Source organism: Miscanthus floridulus, chromosome 3 (genome assembly GCF_019320115.1).
Source record: "Miscanthus floridulus cultivar M001 chromosome 3, ASM1932011v1, whole genome shotgun sequence".
In the NCBI taxonomy this organism is placed as follows: Eukaryota; Viridiplantae; Streptophyta; class Magnoliopsida; order Poales; family Poaceae; genus Miscanthus; species Miscanthus floridulus.
In genome coordinates this window covers 90,039,661-90,059,512 of record NC_089582.1, presented here as the reverse complement: position 1 = coordinate 90,059,512, position 19,852 = coordinate 90,039,661, and positions in this window count along the sequence as shown.

Here is a 19,852-nt window from a genome sequence, read left to right as displayed (position 1 = left end):
TATAGATGGAGGCATTATTTTCATTAGTTTTGAAGTAACGTCTTCACTACAAACACAACTAGATGAAAATCAAGATGGAGGCATTATTTTCATTAGTTTTGCCCTTAATGCAGAATCCTATATTACAAGGTGGATAGCAAAGCTGATAAATTAAAGTAGTCAAATGGAAATGGATTTGGGTATCGCATCCTTGCATAGAACTCGTCTACTCTCAAAACTGTTCAAACAGCACCTGGATACAGCTTTCTAAGATTGCGAAAACAGATTCAAGGGTCCAAAGTATGATAGTGGTTAACCCAACAATAAAAAAATGAAACAAGGAGGGAGATAGATAAAAATATTCTATTGAGACACTCATACCCTAGTGAGTGTGGGAGGGAGGGAGGGAGGCAGGTTGGGGGGAGAGACTCCCAATGAATGAACAAAGAGGGGATTATAAACTGAACTTCTGAAAGTAACAGTTAGCACAACTTAGAAATTACATATACAGCTGGAGTTATTAAAAAACTGACACATGAACATATTTGTGTTATCGTAAGAAATAATTAACACATTATACTACTGCTCTGCCACAAAAAGAATAGTGCACATGTTTTCTTTCTCTCTAGCTGAGTTCGTTCACTTTCCTAAAGAAGTTTGGAGTTTCTTTGTTGCTTTCTCTGTCCCACATACAGAGGCAAACAATTGTAATATGGAAGCACGGTGAGTCAGTCTATGTGTACAAACACGTGTGAATAAAGTCGATCTTATGGTATTTTCCACTTCCCATCACAAAAATGCGGTGGAAGATTTTCATTTCTGTGAAAATGGTGTTAACTTGATGCCTCTTGTACAACAAGTAGATACATCTCATCTCTATCTCTAACTACTTACAATCCAAGATTACAACAAACTAGAGTTATCCTATGGAGCCGCAACAACCTGACCGTGAGAAACAATCAACACGTGATCACCACACCGGACATAGTGGACCGAGTACCAGATATTTCAACACCCCCCGTCAATCACAACGCACCTGTTAAGTTGAGATTGTTTCGAGTGCTTTAGTAGACCCGTACGCTACTTGATCTGCTGTACTGATGAATCTGATATCAAGAAGCTTGGCTGCAACTTGTTCTCTCATAAAGTGATAATCAATTTCAATATGCTTTGTGCGTGCATGAAAAACAGGGTTAGCCAAAAGGTATTTAGCCCCAATATTATCACACCATAGACAAGCTGCTCGGGGACGTGGAATTCCTAACTCATCAAGTAACTTTTGAAACCACATTACCTCAGCAGTTGCATTTGCTAGTGACTTATATTTGGCTTCAGTACTTGACCGAGAAACTGTCGCCTGTTTTCTAGCACACCACGATATTAGGTTGCAGCAAGGAACACAACGAAGCCCCCCGTGGATCGCCTATCATCAGGACACCCGACCCAATCTGCATATAAAAAGGCGCTGACAAGCATAGAATTAGACTTACTAATTTTGATACCCAAACTGATAGTACATTGTACATATCTTAGAATTCGCTTTACTGCTTCCCAGTGAACGGTGGTCGGAGAATGTAGAAATTGACACACTTTGTTAACTGAGAAGGATAGATCAGGCCATGTCAAGGTAAGATATTGCAGTGCACCAACAATACTCCTATATCTTGTAGAATATTCAATTCCAAGTCGCATTCCACTAGTGACCGACAGCTTTTCAGTGGTACAAAGTGGCGTCTTGACAGGTTTACAAAGTTGCATGTTGACCCTTTGAAGGATTTCATAGGCATACCATTCTTGTGACATTAACATTTCACCATTCTTCCGTTGAACTTTTATACCCAAGAAATAATGCAGCTCTCCAAGATCCTTGATTGCAAAATCTTTTTCTAGATCCTAAAGCAACGCATTTACAGCTTCCTGTGAAGAACTAGCCACAATGATATCATCAACGTAAACAAGCATAAAAATCACATGATTCCCTTTGCGATAAAAGAACAAAGAGGTGTCGGCCTTTGAGGGAACAAAACCGAGACTCTGTAACTTATTGCACAGGCGCGAATACCAGGCCCGAGGGGCTTGCTTGAGTCCATATAGAGCTTTATCAAGCTTACACGAGTAGTGTGGTTTGGATTTATCCTCATATCCCGGGGGTTGTTTCATGTAAACTTCTTCTTCAAGGAAACCATGTAAGAAAGCATTTTGAACATCCAACTGCCTCAAACACCAGTTCCTTGACACAGCATGTGACAACACAAGACGAATTGTAGCTGCCTTAACCACAGGACTAAACGTATCTTCACGGTCAATGCCATATCCTTGTTTAAATCCCTTGGCTACCAGACATGCCTTATACCTATCAATTTTCCAATCAGACCGCCTCTTTATTTTGTACACCCATTTACAATCTATCACATTCTTCCCTTTCTGGGGTGGAACTAAGTGCCAAGTTTTATTTCTAAGCAATGCATCAAACTCCGCGTCCATAGCATGTTTCCAATTTTTATTAACTAAGGCATGTTCCGAAGTAGGTGATTCTTCGGAAGTGGTAGCTAACTGACCGTATCGAATAGTCCCGTCAGTGTATGTGTTGGTGCAGAAAGTGACCAACACGTAAATATTTGTAGTTTTACCATACATTGTGATCGGATGTGGCCTAGCACTCAATGACATAGGGTTTATACTAGTTCAGGCAACGTGCCCTACGTTCAGTTTGAGTCAGTCAGTGACTTTATTCCTGAGCCCAGGTGCTCAAAGTTTGCTATGGGGTTACAAACGGAAGGGAGTAAGATGGGGGGTGCAAGAGGTCCGGTCAGACCCTGGTCTGAAGGGCCGAGAGTGACGGGAGCTCCGCTATGTGCTAAGTGTTCGAACGTCTATTGTTCGTTGGAATCCTTGGTTTTTCGGATCGTTGGAGCGTGTTTCAGTTGTCGTCTGATTGATCTCCTTGTTGGGAGAGAGCGCATCCCCTTTTATAGATGAAGGGGACGACCTTTACAAATGAGAGAGAGCGAGTGAGAGTACGTATGCTACTAAGTCTTGTTGCCCATGCTGTCGGGTACAAGATGATGGTAGATGCCCATAACACTGTTTGTGTCAGACATGTGGGAGGTTTTACCATATTCACCACGTATGGAAAATGACGACGTCCACAACACTGTCGATGCCCAGAGGCATGTGGGGGGTTTTTACCGTGTTTGCCTGGTATGAGAATTGTGGGTGCCTACAACACTGTATGGCAAATCATCGGCGCCCATAACACTGCTTGAGTTCTGACATGCCTGGAAGGTTGCATGGCACCCTTCTGACATATCCTATTGGTACTGTCCTGTAGGTGTATAGGGTACGGTCCTTGGTTTTACGGTTGACTTGAGCATCCTACTTTACTTGCTCTGCCCGTTTCCTGGTCCACACCGAGCGGGTGTCCTCGGTCGGTTGGTCCTAGTTGGCTCCGACTGCGCTAGTCAGAGAAGAGCTGTAAGCAGAGGTTCAGTGTATCCTCGGTCGGAGAGGCGGGTCGGAGTCAGAAGCATTGTTGGCTAGGCCTTCCAATCGAAGAGGCAGGCACTGTTCCTCCTTGGCCAGGCCTTCCGAATAGAGATTGGATTGCCCTTCTGGCCTGTCGTTAGGTTTTTGGGCTGGCCCAGGAGTCACGCATCATTTGTTGGGCTGAGCTTTTGCTGGGAAGCAGGTCCATGAGGGACCCCAGATTTATGAACCCGACATGAGCCCCTGAGCCCCTGGGCGATTCGGATAGAATCGTCTAGGGATTTTTGTCTTGACAGTGGGTGCGCGCGAGTGCATCGGCGAGTGTAGCCCCCGAGCCCTCGAGCGATTCGGGTAAAATCATCTTGGGGGTTTTTTGTGTTGCTAGTGGGGGATTTTTTTTTGTTTCGACAGCGGGTGTAGCCCCTGAGCCCTCGAGCCCCCGGGTGATTTGGACAGAATCGCTTGGGGGGAGGTTTGTCAGTGGACGTGTGTGCGTGCATCTTGGTGGGCGTAGCCTCCTCTTCCTAGTTTCTGACCCATCATTTCTGGGAGTGTGGTCCCAGGGCGTTAGGTGCGCCAAGGGGCATCCAAGCGCTGGGCGCAACAAGGGATCGAGCGAGCCGGGGTCATCGATCTAGGTGCTGGGCGCAATGAGGGATCGAGCGAGCTGGAGTCACGGATCTAGGCGCTAGGCGTAACGAGGGATTGGGAGAGTCAGAGTCGTGGATCCAGACATCGGGCGCATCGAGGGATCGGGCGAGTTAGAGTCATGGATCTAAGTGCTAGGCTCAACGAGGGATCGAGCGAGCTGGAGTCACAGATCTAGGCGCTGGGCGCAACGAGGGATTGGGCGAGTCAAAGTCGCGGATCCGGATGTTAGGCGCGCTGAGGGATCGGGCGAGTCAGAGTCATGGATCCAGGCGCTGGGCGCAATGAGGGATCGGGCGAGCCAGAGTCACGGATCTAGGTGCTAGGCGCAATGAGGGATCGAGCGAGCCGGAGTCATGGATCCGGACATCGGGCTTGTCGAGGGATCGGGCGAGCGAGAGTCGTGGATCCAGGCGTTGGGCGCAACGAGGGATCAAGCAAGTTGGAGTCATGGATCTAGATGTCGGGCGCGCCAAGGGATCGAGCGAGTCGGAGTCATGGATCCAGGTGCTGGGTGCAACGAGGGATCGGGTGAGCCTGAGTTGCGGATCTAGGCGCTAGGCGTAATGAGGGATCGAGTGAGTCAGAGTCATGGATCCAGGTGCTGGGCAGAATGAGGGATCAGGCGAGCCGGAGTCATGGATCTAGGTGTTGGGCGCAACGAGGGATCAGGTGAGTCGGAGTCACGAATTCGGACATCGGGCGTCCTAAAGGATCAGGCGAGTCAGAGTCGTGGATCCAGGCGCAACCGAGGTCGTGTCAAGGTGTTTATGTGTCCTGAGCCCCGTTGGGCATGATAGGGGTTGGTTGAGTTCCATGCGTTACCCCGTCTGTGGTTTCCGCAACCGGAGAGGCTGAGCTAACATCGCTTGCCTCGATGGCTCAAGTGACGTGCTCGGTGAGCTCGCTAAAGGGCACGTTCGAGTGAAATCCAGGTCCATCATTCGTGATAGGGTTGGCATGGCCCTCATGTGGCATTCCACTACTCCTTAACCCATGTCCCGGTAGATGCCTGGGTCATTCCGTAGACCAACCCAGGTGGCCTGCTAGCCTCCCCTCGATGGAGATTCTGTGGGCATGGCTCGAGGTTTGGATTGAATGAGAAGGTCAAGATGACCCTATCTGCTTTAGAGCAGACTGGGCGAGGGCTGCTTGGGGCTCATCTATGTTTTCTCCCCTAGCTCTGTTTGACGCGAGGTGGCCTTGAGCCTTCGTGGGCCAGCCTTCGAACCCCGGTCGGTCGTTGCTCTTGTTTGAATGAGGCAACTACCGCTTCATGATGCAACACGAAGCGTTGTGATGCATTTAACTGCATATGCGATGCTTCGGATGTATGGGATGAATGAATGTGTGCATGGATGATGAATGTGCAAATGTGTGTATGAATGTATGAATGACAGTAGATGAATGAATGAATCATATAAAGAAATAGTGGGGTTTATTAATGTTACCTTGATGACTCGAGTGACGAGGTTTGAAGAGCTTGTATCAGATATGTCTGACCAGGATCCGCGCTGGTCATTCGTGACGGAGTCGGCATGGCCCACATGGGGCATCCCTCTACTCTTTACCTGTCTCTCGGTGTTTGCCTGAGCCGTCCAATCAACTCAGGAAGCCCGTTGGTCTCTCCTAGGTGGAGATCCTGTAGTTGGGCCTTTCCAAGTCCCGCCTAGGAAGGCAGAGAGCTACCTGCACGCACTTGCGCTTTGTTTCTCACGGCTGGTGTGCAGTAGTGGTGGGCCATACCCAGGCCATGTCCCATCTGACTAGGCGTCGTCTTGTCGGGTAGGGCACGTCCCATCGGTCAGGGCGTGTCCCATCGTTTCCCATCCATATTGAATGGGGGAAGGGAGAGGGTTTCTCACCCCAATCCTTTTGCCTTTCCTCAACTGATGTGCCTCCTCTTTAAATAGAAGAAGGGAGAGGGCTTCTCGCCTCAATCCTTTGCCTATTCTCCAACTGTTGCCTCTCCTCCTTCTTCCTTCTCACCAAGAGTTCTTGTGTGCCGCGACGGTTCCTAAGTGAGAGAGAGGGTAAGCGAGGGGAAGAACTCATAGATCCGTTCATGAATCCAAAGCACAATGTTGAGCTAGAGGCCACCCGAGGTGGTGCTGGCTGCCTTCACCGAGAAGGGGTCGTTTCCATTGAAGGAAGTGGCGCACTGGATCCTGCGTGGGCTCCTTAAAGAGTGTGGCCTAGAGCTGTGGTGCCTCAATCCAACTAGGGTGCTGCGTGTCGCCGGCTTCATCACTGTTTGCGAGGCATTCTTTGGGATGGAGCCATATGTGGACTCTTTCCGGCAGATCTTCCCTGGGCGAGCCTTGTCTGAGGGGAAGTCACCTAGGACCGTGCCGGTGGGGGGTTTCACCCCTGTAGCTGCTCAGGTCGGCCAGTTCATAAAGTTTGATGAGATGTTAGAGACATCCTCTAGCCATGGCAGCCATACTATGATAGGCAGTGTCCCTGTCCAGGGGCTACCCTATCTGTATCTAAAAGTCTAGAGCTCCATGTTCTTCTACTGAGCATCTATGGGTGTGACACCCTTGAGGTACCCATTGCGCTCGCCAAAGTAAAGGGAGCGGAACCGGGTGGGGCCCTTGCAAGCATGACTAAAGGCGTGCATCAAGAAGACATCACCCAGCCTGTGGATGTAGTGGAGGTTGGGTCAGAAGCTCTATCCGAGCCGAACGTTACCCTATCGGAGGGAGAGCAACCTTTATCTTCGCTGGTCATGTCGTTAGCTGATGCCATCGGGCAGCCATAGTAGAAGTAGCCAATAGATGTAATAGTTTAAGTATGTGGGGCAGCCCCTGTGTGAACAGTTGTTTTGACGAATACATCAATTTTTGTTTTGTAATGAATTACTTCGTTCGGGGAAGCTTGTCCCGTTCGTTCCTTATTTTACCTTTAGCATAGCTTTGTTTTTATTCTTTCTTTTTCACACCTACCTATTCCTCCCATAGACTGCAACCTTAAGAGCCCAGGTGTGGCCTACGAGGCTTAGCTACTCATAACCATATGTAGAGGTGGGGTGCGATCGGTCGGAATGTTGAAGCAAAGTTATGTAAGATAATTAAAGGAATGGACTACCCTTTCATTTGGGAAAATGTATTTACCATATGATAGTAAAAAGAGGTGGCATTGCACCCTCGTAGAGCCCTCGAGCGACCCAGGACGAAAGTGTTCGGGCCAAGGTGCTTTGTAGGAGCTGACGTTGAATGAAAGAAAAATAGTAAAGACCGATTTTTAGGGGAAGAAACGATGTAACTGTTTGATGTTCCAAGTGTTGGAGAGAACATCGCCATTGTCGTCCTTCAGTCGGTAGGCGCCTGGTTGGATCACTTCGCTCACCATATAGGGTCCTTCCCATGGTGGAGAGAGTTTGTGTTTCTCCTTGGTCGATTGGGTCCTTCGAAGCACGAGGTCTCCGACCTCGAGGATCCTTCCTCTGATTTTCCTCTCATGGTACCTACGGAGAGTCTACTGGTAGTGAGCAGAGTGGATGACAGTCATCTTGTAGGCCTCCTCGAGTAGGTTGACTGTGTCTTGTTGAGCCTCCGTGGCTCAGTCGCGGTCGAAGGCCTTCACTCTTAGGGTGCCATGGTCGATGTGGGCGTGCAGCACTGCTTTAGCTCTATAGGCCAGGAAGAAGGGTGTGAACCCTGTGGATCGGTTCGGGGTTGTTCTTAGGCTCTAGAGGATCGCTAGGACCTTTACAACCCATCACCCAGCATACTTGTTGAGTCGGTCGAAGATGCATGGCTTAAGTCCTTGGAGGACCATGCCATTGGCACACTCGACCTGGCCATTAGTATGTGGATGTCCGACCGAGGCCCAGTCGATCCTAATGTTGTATCCATCACTGAAGTCCAGGAACTTCTTCCTGATGAAATTAGTTCTATGGTCAGTGATGATACAGTTAGGAACACCGAACCGGTAGACGATGTCGAGGAAGAACTTGACTGCCTCCTCTGAGAGGATATTGGTGATGGGCTTGGCCTCTATCCACTTGGTGAACTTGTCGACCGCTATGAGCAGGCGAGTGAAGCCGCCCGGGCCCTTTTTGAGGGGTCCTACCATGTTGAGGCCCCAGACCGCGAACGGACAGGTGATGGGAATGGTTTGGAGCTCCTACGCCGGCAAATGAGTTTGCCGAGCGTAGAATTGGCATCCCACGCACCTATGGACGAACTCCTCTACATCTCGTAGTGCGGTGAGCCAGTAAAAACCTTGGTGAAAGGCTTTTCCAACCAGTGACTTTAGGGCCACGTGATGTCCGTAGATTCTGGCATGGACCTCAAGGAGGAGATGTTTCCCTTGGTCGGTAGGGATGCACTTCATGAGTACCCTCGATGGACTTCATTTGTAAAGTCCATCATCGAGCACAACGAACGTCTTGGCATGTCGAGCAATCCACCGTGCTTCAGTTCTTGTAGGTGGGAGAACTTCCTCGAGGACACTAGTAGAGAAATGAGCTGTACTCCTAGTTCTCAACCCCCTTTAGTCCCAGTTTTGGAACCGGGAGCACGAATCCAGGACTAAAGGCCCCCTCCTTTAGTCCTGGTTTCACACCCGGGACTAAAGGTCCACCTTTAGTCCCGGTTGGTAATACCAACCGGGACTAAAGAGGCCTCTCGGCCTGGCCACGTGGGCTGTCTCTTTAGTCCCGGTTGGTATTACCAACCGGGACTAAATGTTTTCTTTTTTTTCTTTTTTTTGTTTCTATTTTCAATTGATGATTCATTTTGGTTTTCGAATACGCATTCTACGCCCACTAGATGCAAGAGAATCCTTTGAGGACACCCTGCAATGAATCGAGATCAAAACAAGAGCACAGATCTAATCAAACTGAACAAATCCAAACCACCACAGACAACTAGATTGAGACCAAATCGAAACCACCATGAACAACTTGACCAAATTGAATAGAAACATACTGAGTCATAAATCTAGGAAGCATGAAGGTGGGCACAAATCAAATATGAGTGACCAAATTACAAATCCCTATATTCCCTAATAGACGAGCACACGGAGGCGTCGAGCTTGGCCAACTGCTTGACGCTGCGGGGACCTCATCCGTGTCGGACCGGGGCATGCCTGGTGCCTTGCCGAGCCACTACTGGGCTGCCGCGTGCCAGCAGCTACAAGCCTGCCACCATCTGGCAGTCGCGTGCGAGCCGTTGTCACATATACATATACATCTATCATCAGCTTTCATTCTACAAAAAAAGGAGATGCATGTCACATATACATATATATGTCTATGAGCCAAGCAAGTCAACCAAGAGAGGAAAATAGTAAGCGTTAGCCTAAAAATGTCCACGGATAGATCAGCTTACACATCACGTAACAGCACAGGCAGTAGCTAGCAGATCCTGGGCACGCACACGCAAGGGCTCCTAGGCCAAGAACCTGGTGAGGAGGAAGCCGGCTAGGCTGCGAGATCTGAGACAGATGATCTGTACCTTTGATCCTAGCCAGTGATGCCTTCTTCCGAAGATTGTCGGTGATATCGCATGAGGAAAGGCACGCACGCAGCTAGGTAGCTAGGAGAAGGTGGGAGAAGGAGCACGGCGAGATCTCAGGGAGGAAGAAGACGCCATGGTTGGAGGGGGAACAGTAGATGGGAGAATGTGGAGCTGGGGAGGAAGGAGTTATTGCAAGCTGGGGAGTGGAGTGCGGATGGATGCAAACGCATTTATTGAGAGAGGGTGCAACGTTATTACTTAGGAAGCAGCGAGAAGAGAGACCTTTAGTCCCGGTTGCATACAGAAACCGGGACTAAAGGTCCCTTTCTAGTCCCGGACGGAGCCTCTAGCCGGGAGTAGACTTTTACTCCCGGTTGGAGGTACCAACCGGGAGTAAAGGTCCCCTGCAGCAAAAGCCTGCCGTAGTAGCCATTGGGCAGGGACCTTTAGTCCTGGTTGGAGCTACCAACTAAGACTAAAGGTCTCTCTAGTCCCGGGCACAAAAAATACCAGGACTAAAGCCAAATTTCGAGGTGGGATCAAAGGTCATTTCTCTACTAGTGGGAGGTAGGCGAGTAGCGGTGCTCGCCAGTCGGTTTGATCAAGTGCCAACACAACGACCTCAATGGGCGACGTCGTCATGGAGGCACTAGGGTCTAAGCCTCCGAGTGCCGGTTTGGCGTTGGGGTTGGAGCCTCTGAGCATCAAGTTGGCATCGGGGTGTGTCTAGATCAAACCTTCTAGGATGCAGGCGGACGGCTCGTGGAGGTCGTAGATGAAGACCCCGCTCGGAGATGGATCCCGCCTGGCGGCCAATTTTGCGAGAAAATCAACGGCATCATTGTTCTTTCGGGGGACGTGATGTAGCTCGATCCCCTAGAATTTGCCCTCGAGCTTGTGTACCTCTTGGCAGTATGCGCCATGAGGGGGCTTTTGCAGGAGGACTCCTTCATGACCTGGTTGACGACCTGATCTGAGTCACCGTGAACATAGAGTCATGTAGCGCCATGCTCGATGGTGATGCGTAGTCCGTTGATGAGGGCCTCGTATTCCGCAGCGTTGTTTGAGGATGAAAAGTGGAGGTGGCCGGTGTAGCGAAGCCTACTCCCATCTAGGGATATCAGAACCACTCTAGCCCCTAGGCCAAGCGCCATGACGAAACCATCGAAGTACATCGTCCAGTACTTGTAGGTGACATTTGGGATCCGTAGCTGGACCTCTATCCATTCGGCGACAAAATCTGCGAGAGCCTAAGACTTAATAGCGATGCAAGGGATATACCTGATGTCGTGGCCCATGAGTTCAAGTTCCCACTTGGAGACCCATCCTATGGCATCGCGGTTGCGAACGATGTCCCCGAGTGGGTATGAAGTAACGACCATGACTTCGTGGTCAATGAAGTAGTGTAGGAGCTTCCGGGTCACCATCAGCACGGCATATAGGAGTTTTTGCACCTGGGGGTACCAGACCTTGGGGTCGATGAGTACCTCCTTGACAAAGTATATGGGTCGCTAGACCTTAAGGTGGTGTCCCGACTCCTCGCTTTCGACAACTAGGGTGGCGCTCACCATGTGGTTGCACGCCATGACGTAAGGGAGGAGGGATTCTCCCTATTCGGGAGCGATGAGGATTGGGGCCGATGTTAGTAATGTTTTGAGGCTATCCAAATCCTATTGTGCTTCCTCAGTCTAGACAAAGGTGTCATCCTTTTGAGGAGCTTGTAGAGAGGCATCCCCCGCTCGCCGACCCAGGAGATGAATCGGCTCAGGGCGGCCAAGCAACCGATGAGCCTCTGTACGCCCTTGACGTTGCATATAGGGCCCATGTTGGAGATGGCCATGATCTTTTCGGGGTTGGCCTTGATACCTTGTTCGAACATGACGTATCCAGGCAGCTTCCCCTTTGGAACCCCGAAAACACATTTCTCTGGATTCAATTTGATGTTGAACCTTCGGAGGTTCACAAATGTTGCAGCCAAGTTTGTGATCAGGTCGTAAGCTTGAGCCGTTTTGACCACTATGTCATCAACATAGACGGTGATTGTTGGTTTCGGTCGCTTGGTTTGATCAGGCTGATCAAGCGAGTTGATTTGGTCGGCGAAACATTGCTGCATGCACCTTTGGTAGGTGGCGCTAGCGTTCTTCAGATCGAAAGGCATGGTTATGTAACAGTGTGAACCATACGGGGTGATGAACAAGGTTGTGAGTTGATCAGACTCTTTCATCACAATCTGGTGATAGCCTGAGTAGGCATCCAGAAAGGATAGGATCTCGTATCCCAAGGTGGAGTAGACTATCTGGTCTATGTGCGACAAAGGAAAGTGATCCTTTGGGCACACTTTGTTGAGGCTAGTATAATCAACACACATTCTCCATTTCTCAGTTTTCTTTTTAACAAGAATAGGATTAGCAAACCAGCCAGAGTGGAATACCTCTCTGATGAATCCAGCTGCTAGGAGTTTGGTGGCGTCCTCACCTATGGCCCTGTGCCTCTCGTCATCGAAGTGACACTGGCGTTGTTTGGCAGGCTTCAAGCCTAGGACAAGGCATAGTGCATGCTCGGCGACCTCTAGTGGTATGCCTAGCATGTTGGAAGGTTTCCATGCGAAGATATCACGATTGACGTGCAGAAAGTTGGTGAGCTCGCATTCCTATTTGGCTAGTAGCTAGGTCCCGATCCACACCGTCTTGGTAGGGTCAGTGCGGTTGATCCTCACCACCTTAGTTTCCTCGAGTGGGCGGGAGGTAGTCGAAGAGGTTGGCCTATTGTAGTCTGGGCCTGCTGAGGTCAATGACTCCCCAAGCCGTGGGAGCTCGGACGAGTTGATGATGGTAGTGGCGAGCTCGTAATGCTCACAGTCACATGTGAAGGCATGCGAGAAGGTGCTACCCACAGTGATGATGTCGTTTGGTCCTGGCATCTTTAGCTTCAGGCAGGTGTAGTTGGGGATCACCATGAACTTGGCATAGCATGGCCGCCCCAAGATGGCGTGGTAAGACTGTAGGAAGTACACCACCTCGAAGGTAAGCACCTCTGAGTAGAAGTTGGCTCAGTCGCCAAATGTGATGGGTAGGTCGATCTGCTCGAGCGGGTACGCTTACACTCCTAAGATCATGCCATGGAAAGGAGAGCTCATCGGTTGGAGTTCTGACCAGGGGATGCGCATGGTATCGAGGGTGTCGACATAGAGGATGTTGAGGCCGCTGCCTCCGTCCATCAGCACCTTGGTGAGGCACTTCTTACGAATGATGGGGTCAATGATGAGCGGGTAGCATCCTAGTCTAGTGGCGTGGGATGGATGGTCCCTCTGATAAAAAGTAATCGGAGACTTCAACTAGCGAAGGAAGGAGGGGATGGCTGTTTCGGCGACGCTCGCCTCTCGGTAGCGCACTTTGTGCTGGCGCTTAGAGTAGACGACATCAGATCCCCTGAAGATCATGATGCATTCCTCGGGGTCAAGGAAGCCATCCCCATCCTTACCCGTTGTGCCTCCTTTCTTGGCTGCTGCCTCCTTGCCCTTTCCTTCTTTCGGCCCGCCGGCCTGTTGCAGGAAGCGCTTAAGGAGCTCACAGTCCTTGTAGAGGTGTTTGACGAGGTAAGCGTGGTTGGTGTAGGGGCTATCCATGAGCTTGCCAAAGTGGTTAGGCAGGCCCTACTAGGGCTGCTTGCCCACGCGATCAGCTACGGTGACTAGCGCGGAGTTGGCCGATCGATGCCGATCCTTCTTGTTCTTCTTGCCCCTCTACGTGGAGGGACCCTTATCTTGGTCCTTATGCTTGGCCTTGCCCTTGTCCTAGCCTATGTTGAAGACCACTCCGACTGCCTCCTCATCGGAGGCGTGGTTCGTGGCGACGTTGAGCAGGTCATGGGTGGTTCGGGGCTTTAGGTAGCCAAGCTTGTGGATCAGGGACTCGCAGGTCATCCCAGTGAGGAATGCACTGATGACGTCCGCATTGACGACATCAGGAAAGGAGTTGCACCACTTCAAGAACCTATGGATGTAATCCTGTAGGGACTCATTGGGCTCCTGTTGGTAGCTCTTGAGGTCCTAGGAGTTCCCATGGCGGACATACGTCCCCTTGAAGTTTCTGACGAAGATCCTCTTGAGATCCGCCCAGTCGCAGATGCTGTCGTGCGGGAGGAATTCGAGCCATGCTCAAACATGTTCCCCCACGTAGATGGGGAGGTACTGAATGATGAAGTGATCATCATCCACTCCTCCAGCTCGGCAGGCGAGCCGAAAGTCTTCTAGCCATATTCCAGGGTTCGTCTCCCTAGTATACTTGGCGATGTTGGTAGGTGGTCGAAAGAGCTATGGGAACAATGCTCTTTGGATGCGCCGGCCAAAGGCCCATGGTCCTGGGCCATTCGGGCTGGGGCTCCAGTCGTCCGATCGGTGACCACGCTTGGGGTGCGTCTCCCTAGTCTCCTCGATGGTCCGGGCAGGGCCCGTGTCATCTGCTCTCACTGCTACCCGATGGATGTCATCATCATGCTAGACCTAACACCAGTTGCTGATGATGCTATGAGTGTCTTGGTTTGGCCCGAGGCATTCACGCATAGGCGGTCGGTGTGGAGCGGGTACCGGGTCAGCCTATGGCGCAGCTGCGCCCTTCTATGCCACGCTTGGTGGCTGTAGCAGTGAGTGGATGGAGCGATTCATCTGGTGTGTCCCCACTCCCCTAGTGGGGAGAGAGGCCATGAGTCGGTGTCGCGATGCAGAGCTCTCCGCCTGTTGAACGGTGGCGGTTTCCAGACACACTTGCTGAGGGTTTTAGAGTTCACCGGCAGCTGCCTTATGCTAACTAGATTACCTTCTTGATTAGAAAGACAGTTACTCAGAAGTCCACTGAGATGATGGCTGAGTACACAGGTGCTACTATAGAGTTCTCTCCATATAACATGGCTCAGATGCTCCGCCATAGTAGTGCGAGGACACCTTGCCAGCCGAGTCGATGCCCAGAGGTCCCGGAGACAGCAGCCCAGTGGGATAAGATCACCAGGGGTATTGCAGTGATAGAGGAGGAGCAACTAGATGCTCAGTAGGAGGGTGTGATCGAGAGCAACCCTAGTGATAGCTTAGATGATGATTATCAGCCTATTCCTCAGATACCTCCTCGACCTCACGACAGAGAGGCCAGTGGCTCTAGCTCTGCTCCATAGCCACCGTAGACAGATCTAGCTCTTCTTGCAGTACTTGAGCTGATGAGGCGGGACTAGGCATGCCAGGCACAAGAAACAATAGCTATAGTTGTATAGGTTTAGGCTCGACAGGATGAGTTCTAGTGGCAGCAGCAGGCTATGCAACAGCAGCAGCTCATGATGCAGCAGTAGTTACTTGGGTTCATGAAGCACGTTTTCTCTGCTATTGTTGTCGCTCCTCCATAGACTACACCTCAGATAGGCTAGCCTGCCACCACTTTAGTGACTCCCGCTGTATAGCCTAGTGGGCTTCAAAGTCAGGGATAGCCAGCTACTTAATTTGCTTCACCTATAGAGCAGGTATCCTAGTGGTTTGCTTCGCCAATGATAGCCCAAGGTCCTCACTTCACTCCCATTGTTATGGGATTCACTCTGCCTCAGAGCTCCTCAGTGCTAGTACTGACACCCCAATATCCAGGAGTCTTGGTGTGACATTCAGTGAGCTTACAGGGCTGCCTACACCGCTAGAGTTGTGAGTCCCTGTACCTACCATAGTTGCTCCGATTACTAGGACTACAAAGACGCTCCCATCATCTGTTGCATCATCAGAGCCACTGCCTATAGTGATACCTCTATAGTCATAGGTCGCACCGGTCCTAGAGCAGACCTAGACCGCTTCAGCTTCACTTCCAGCGATAGAGGGTCAGACCGCTCAAAGCTCAAGGTTAGAGGATGATGCTGCACAGTTCTAGATTTCTTACCGCACCTCAGCGCCTGACTCGTCTGCTCCTACCCTACTGTCCGACCCTTAGGTTTTGGTGCTTGACGCCAAAGGGGGAGAGGGATCGAATATGTTAGATCTAGGGGGAGCGTTATATCTAGGGGAGCATATGGCTTATTTCTTTTGGCTCTTTTTGTGTGATACATTATGCATTCACGATTACTTTCATGCATTGAACTACATACATGTGATTGTGATACTTATTTGACATGTGTGCTCTCTACTTTGATTTATATATATGTCATGTCACTTGGTTATGCTCATTTGCCTTGCTTCCACGTTTTACGTTGATTCAAGGGGGAGCTACACCCTTGTGCGGGTGCTCCAACAAGGACTAGTGGGGAGTGGTGACTCTCTGATACCTCGGCACAACATCACCGCATTCCTTCTCCTCTCTTTACTTTAAGCATTTATATTTGAGCAATTTATTTCTTATCTTTACATTCTTAGAATTGCCATGCTAGAGTAGGATTGGAACCTAGGGTGCAAAACTTTTGTGCGGTAGAACAATAGGAACACATTCTAGGCACAAGGGGTGAAGTGGGCTAAGTGTAGGGTTTAATTATTGCAAATAATTTTAGAATTAGCCCAATTCACCCCCCCTCTTGGGCATTTTGATCCTTTCAACATAGGTGATTAGTCCACAAGTACATGTGTGTGAGCAACATATGCCATGATGGTGATGATGGCTCAAAGATGTTGTGAAGCTCACACATGTGACGATGAAGGAACTTATTGCATATGGGACATGACATGGAGTCATGTGATCAAGGTAGAGAAGATCAAGACAAGACTTGTCTTGATGGACCGATTGCAAGAGTGAAGGGCAAGTCAGAGGCTTTAGAGCGATGGACCACATGGCGATGAAGCTTGAGCAAGACTTGGCGCCGATGGACGAAGGCAACGGTGAAAAGCAAGTGAAGTCAAGATCGATGAACCAATATGATCACGTGATGATATGAAGTGGATCATATCATTGTTGATCGTGTTGGTGCATGTGTTGCATCGACATTAGAGGAGATGGAATAGAATGCGCAAGGCAAAGGTATAACCTAGGGTATTTTATTTCACCGTCATAGGTGTGTAGAGAAGTTAATAACCGGGTTTAGGATAGATGGCCGTACTATCAAGAGGGGCAAACTTGTTTGTGTATCGGTCATCTAGTGCCACTCAAGTGATCTAACTGTGCATCATCACTAGGATCAAGTGGCATGGCAAGTTGAGTGGCTAATCATTTGGAAAATGTTTGTGAAAAGCTAACACACACATAGTGGTGTACACTTGGTGGTGTTGGCATATTTACAAAGGAGAAGGAGTTGGAGTTGAAATGGATCAACTCGGTGAAGAAATAGAGGCGATAAGGGGTCACTGTGAGTGACCAGACGCTGGCCTCGGTAGGACCAGTGTGTCCGGTCAGTGGCAGCAGTGAGCGCACGGTCTCGGTCTCATGACCGGACGCTGGCGTGAAGAGTGATCAAACGCTCAGAGCCTATGTCTGGTCAGTGCTAACATACGCTGACATGGTGGCATGAGGAACAACAGTGATGCATGGCAGTCGGAGAATGACTGGACTCAGGTGCTGCGTCCGATCGCAAATCAGATGCTCGGGGAGCTATCTGGAAATGACCGAACTATGGCTGGTTTGTGTCCGGTCATGTAGGAGCGGATGTGTTCGGTCGCGTGTGATGTACGGTGACATAGGCAGTGCTGAAGTTGATGCACAGGCACAGAGCTGATTGGACGCTGGGCTGTGTCCGGTCATGGTGGACCGGACGTGTCCGTTCACAAAATAGAGGCTCAAGGAGCTCTCTGGAAATGACCAGACTCAGGCGTAGCAGCGTCCGGTCATCCTCACTATGTTGTGTCCGGTCACAACTTAACCGTTGGCGCGTGAAGTTACCGTTGGGATCGGGCGGCTTCGGTTGAACGTAGAGTGACATGTGGACGGCGTAGCATGACCGGACGTTGGTAGGGTGCATCCGGTCGATCTGACCGGCGCGTTCGGTCATCCCAAAAAACACCAAGTGAAGGGGTAACGACTATTTTAGCCCATGGGGCTATAAATAGAAGGTGGTCTCAGCAATGGCTGAGGTTGAGCACCTTGGGGGACTTTGTGTCCATGCTTGAGAGTACTTAGGAGCCCTCTAACTCACTTTAGCTTGATAGTGTTCACCCGATTGAGTGAGTGAGCGATTCTAGTGCGATTGCATCGTGAGGTTGCATCAAGTGGCACTAGGTGAGTGAGTTGCAAGCTGGTGGTGCTTGTTACTCTTGGAGGTGCCACCTTCTAGACAGCTTGGTGGTGGTCTCCATTGAAGCCCGTAAGAATCTTGTGCGGTGCTCCGGAGAAGAACTTTATGAGGGGTATTGTACTCGCCCCGCGGGAGCCACGAAGAGCAACTCTAGTAGAGCGAGACACAAAGGGCGACAAGTGATCCGACTAGGTCAAGTGCTAGAGCTTGTGGTAAGCACTCCACATGAGAGAGTGTGACTTGCGGGTCACCACTAGCAAGAGGACCGACGATAACCTTGGAGCTTGTCTCAATGGGTACGTAGCGTGTTGGCAAGCACATGAACCTCAGGAGAAAATCACCATGTTAACATTGTTCTTCTCGTTGGTTTGCAATCCCCTTACACAAGCTTGTAATTACTTTCATATACATTGTGCTTGTATAGTTGCTCTTGCAATTAATTAGCTTTGTGTAGCTCACTAGTTACCTTCTTGCTTATGTAGAATAGAAGTAGCTCCCTTGCATGGCTAATTTGGTTTGTGTAACCTTGTTAGTCACATTGCTTAGTTTGTGTATCTAAGTATTTGAGCTCTCTAATTTGACATTAGTTGTCTTGTTATTGAGCATTGCTAGTGAGCTTAGGAGCTTTGTGCTTTTGCTTACTAGAATTGTGTAGGTGCTCCCCGGTGTGCAAAATACTAGTGGCATAGGTTTGTGTGACCTTGCTCCTTGAATTGGATAGGTGAGCTCTAGCTAGCCCGGCACCTTTATTGCCTAATTAGGATCTTTATAAGGTGCTTATGAACTTTGATAGAGGGGTGTAGTCTTGGCTAGACCGATTGTTTTAATTCCGCATTTGTTTTGGTTAGCCGGCGTGATTAAATTTAGAAAGGACTATTCACCCCCCTCTAGTCTGCCATCTAGACCCTACACTAACAACCTCACATCTCTACCCATGGGACGTATTTTTTATCATCAGTACTAGCTTCTCTCCCAAATCTCCATATTAGTCATTTGCTTTCCTCTCTCGTGGTTCACCCGGCATCGCTGGCCACCCTCTCCACCGCGCCCTACCGCAAGCGCCAACCTTCCTCCCTTTCCATGTCTCTTGCCCACTTTGCTCCTTCTCTAGACTCCAATGATAGCTCCCATCTAGAACGGCGAGCAAGCAACATCATCTCTCTCTCTCTCTCTCTCTATCTCTGCCCCGTCCGTCTGCCTTCTTCCATCTCGGTAAGCCGGCATATTATGAGCTTGTTCATTGCTACTATCCTCATGCTCTAAGCTGGAGATTTTGTGCTGCTTGGGGAGGCCCAGATCCACACCCTCCTTCTCGGATCTAGGGCTATTGTTGCTCAGCATATGGTTTTGGGATGTTGCATTGGTTGTTTTTATGTTACATCAGGAGATTTCTCATGTTTTGATAACAAATTCAGATGTTTTAGTAGATGATCTCTCATGTTGCTGCAACAAAACTAGCATGTTGCGTCACATGATTGTTTGGTGTTCTCATGTTGCTGCAACAAACTATCATGTTTGGTGTTGCAGTAAGCAATCATTTTCTTATGTTGATTAGTGATGTTGCGTCTCCTTTATTTTGATGTTGTAGTAGTTGTCTGTTTGATGTTGCATTTTGTTGATTTACCATGTTACAGCAAACGGACTAAGATATTACCATGATCGATTTCTTATGATGCAGAGCAATAAAACTATGATGTAGTAACCGATGATTTTGCCTGTCCATTAAGGATATATCATCTCCTTTGTAGTTGAATGTTGTATGTTGCACTTTGTTGATTCCCCATGTTGTAGCAATAGACAAAGACCGGGGCATGGCGCGACGAATGCAGCATGGTTGGGACAAGGCACAACGTCGCACCATGCGCTCTTGTGTCAGGGGAGGAATCACGTGGACAAACGAGACGTTCTAGAGGAAGACGTGGGATTTGATGGTTCCGCTCGCTTGAATGGGACAGCTAGGAGCAGTGTTCGGACGTAGCCAAGAGCCTCACGTCCTGGCACTAGCAGCCTTGAATTCATTAAGGGTTCATTTGGATGTAGATATTTGAGACTCTAGAATTGAATTGGTACCATTACCAAATCAGGCTAGTATTGGA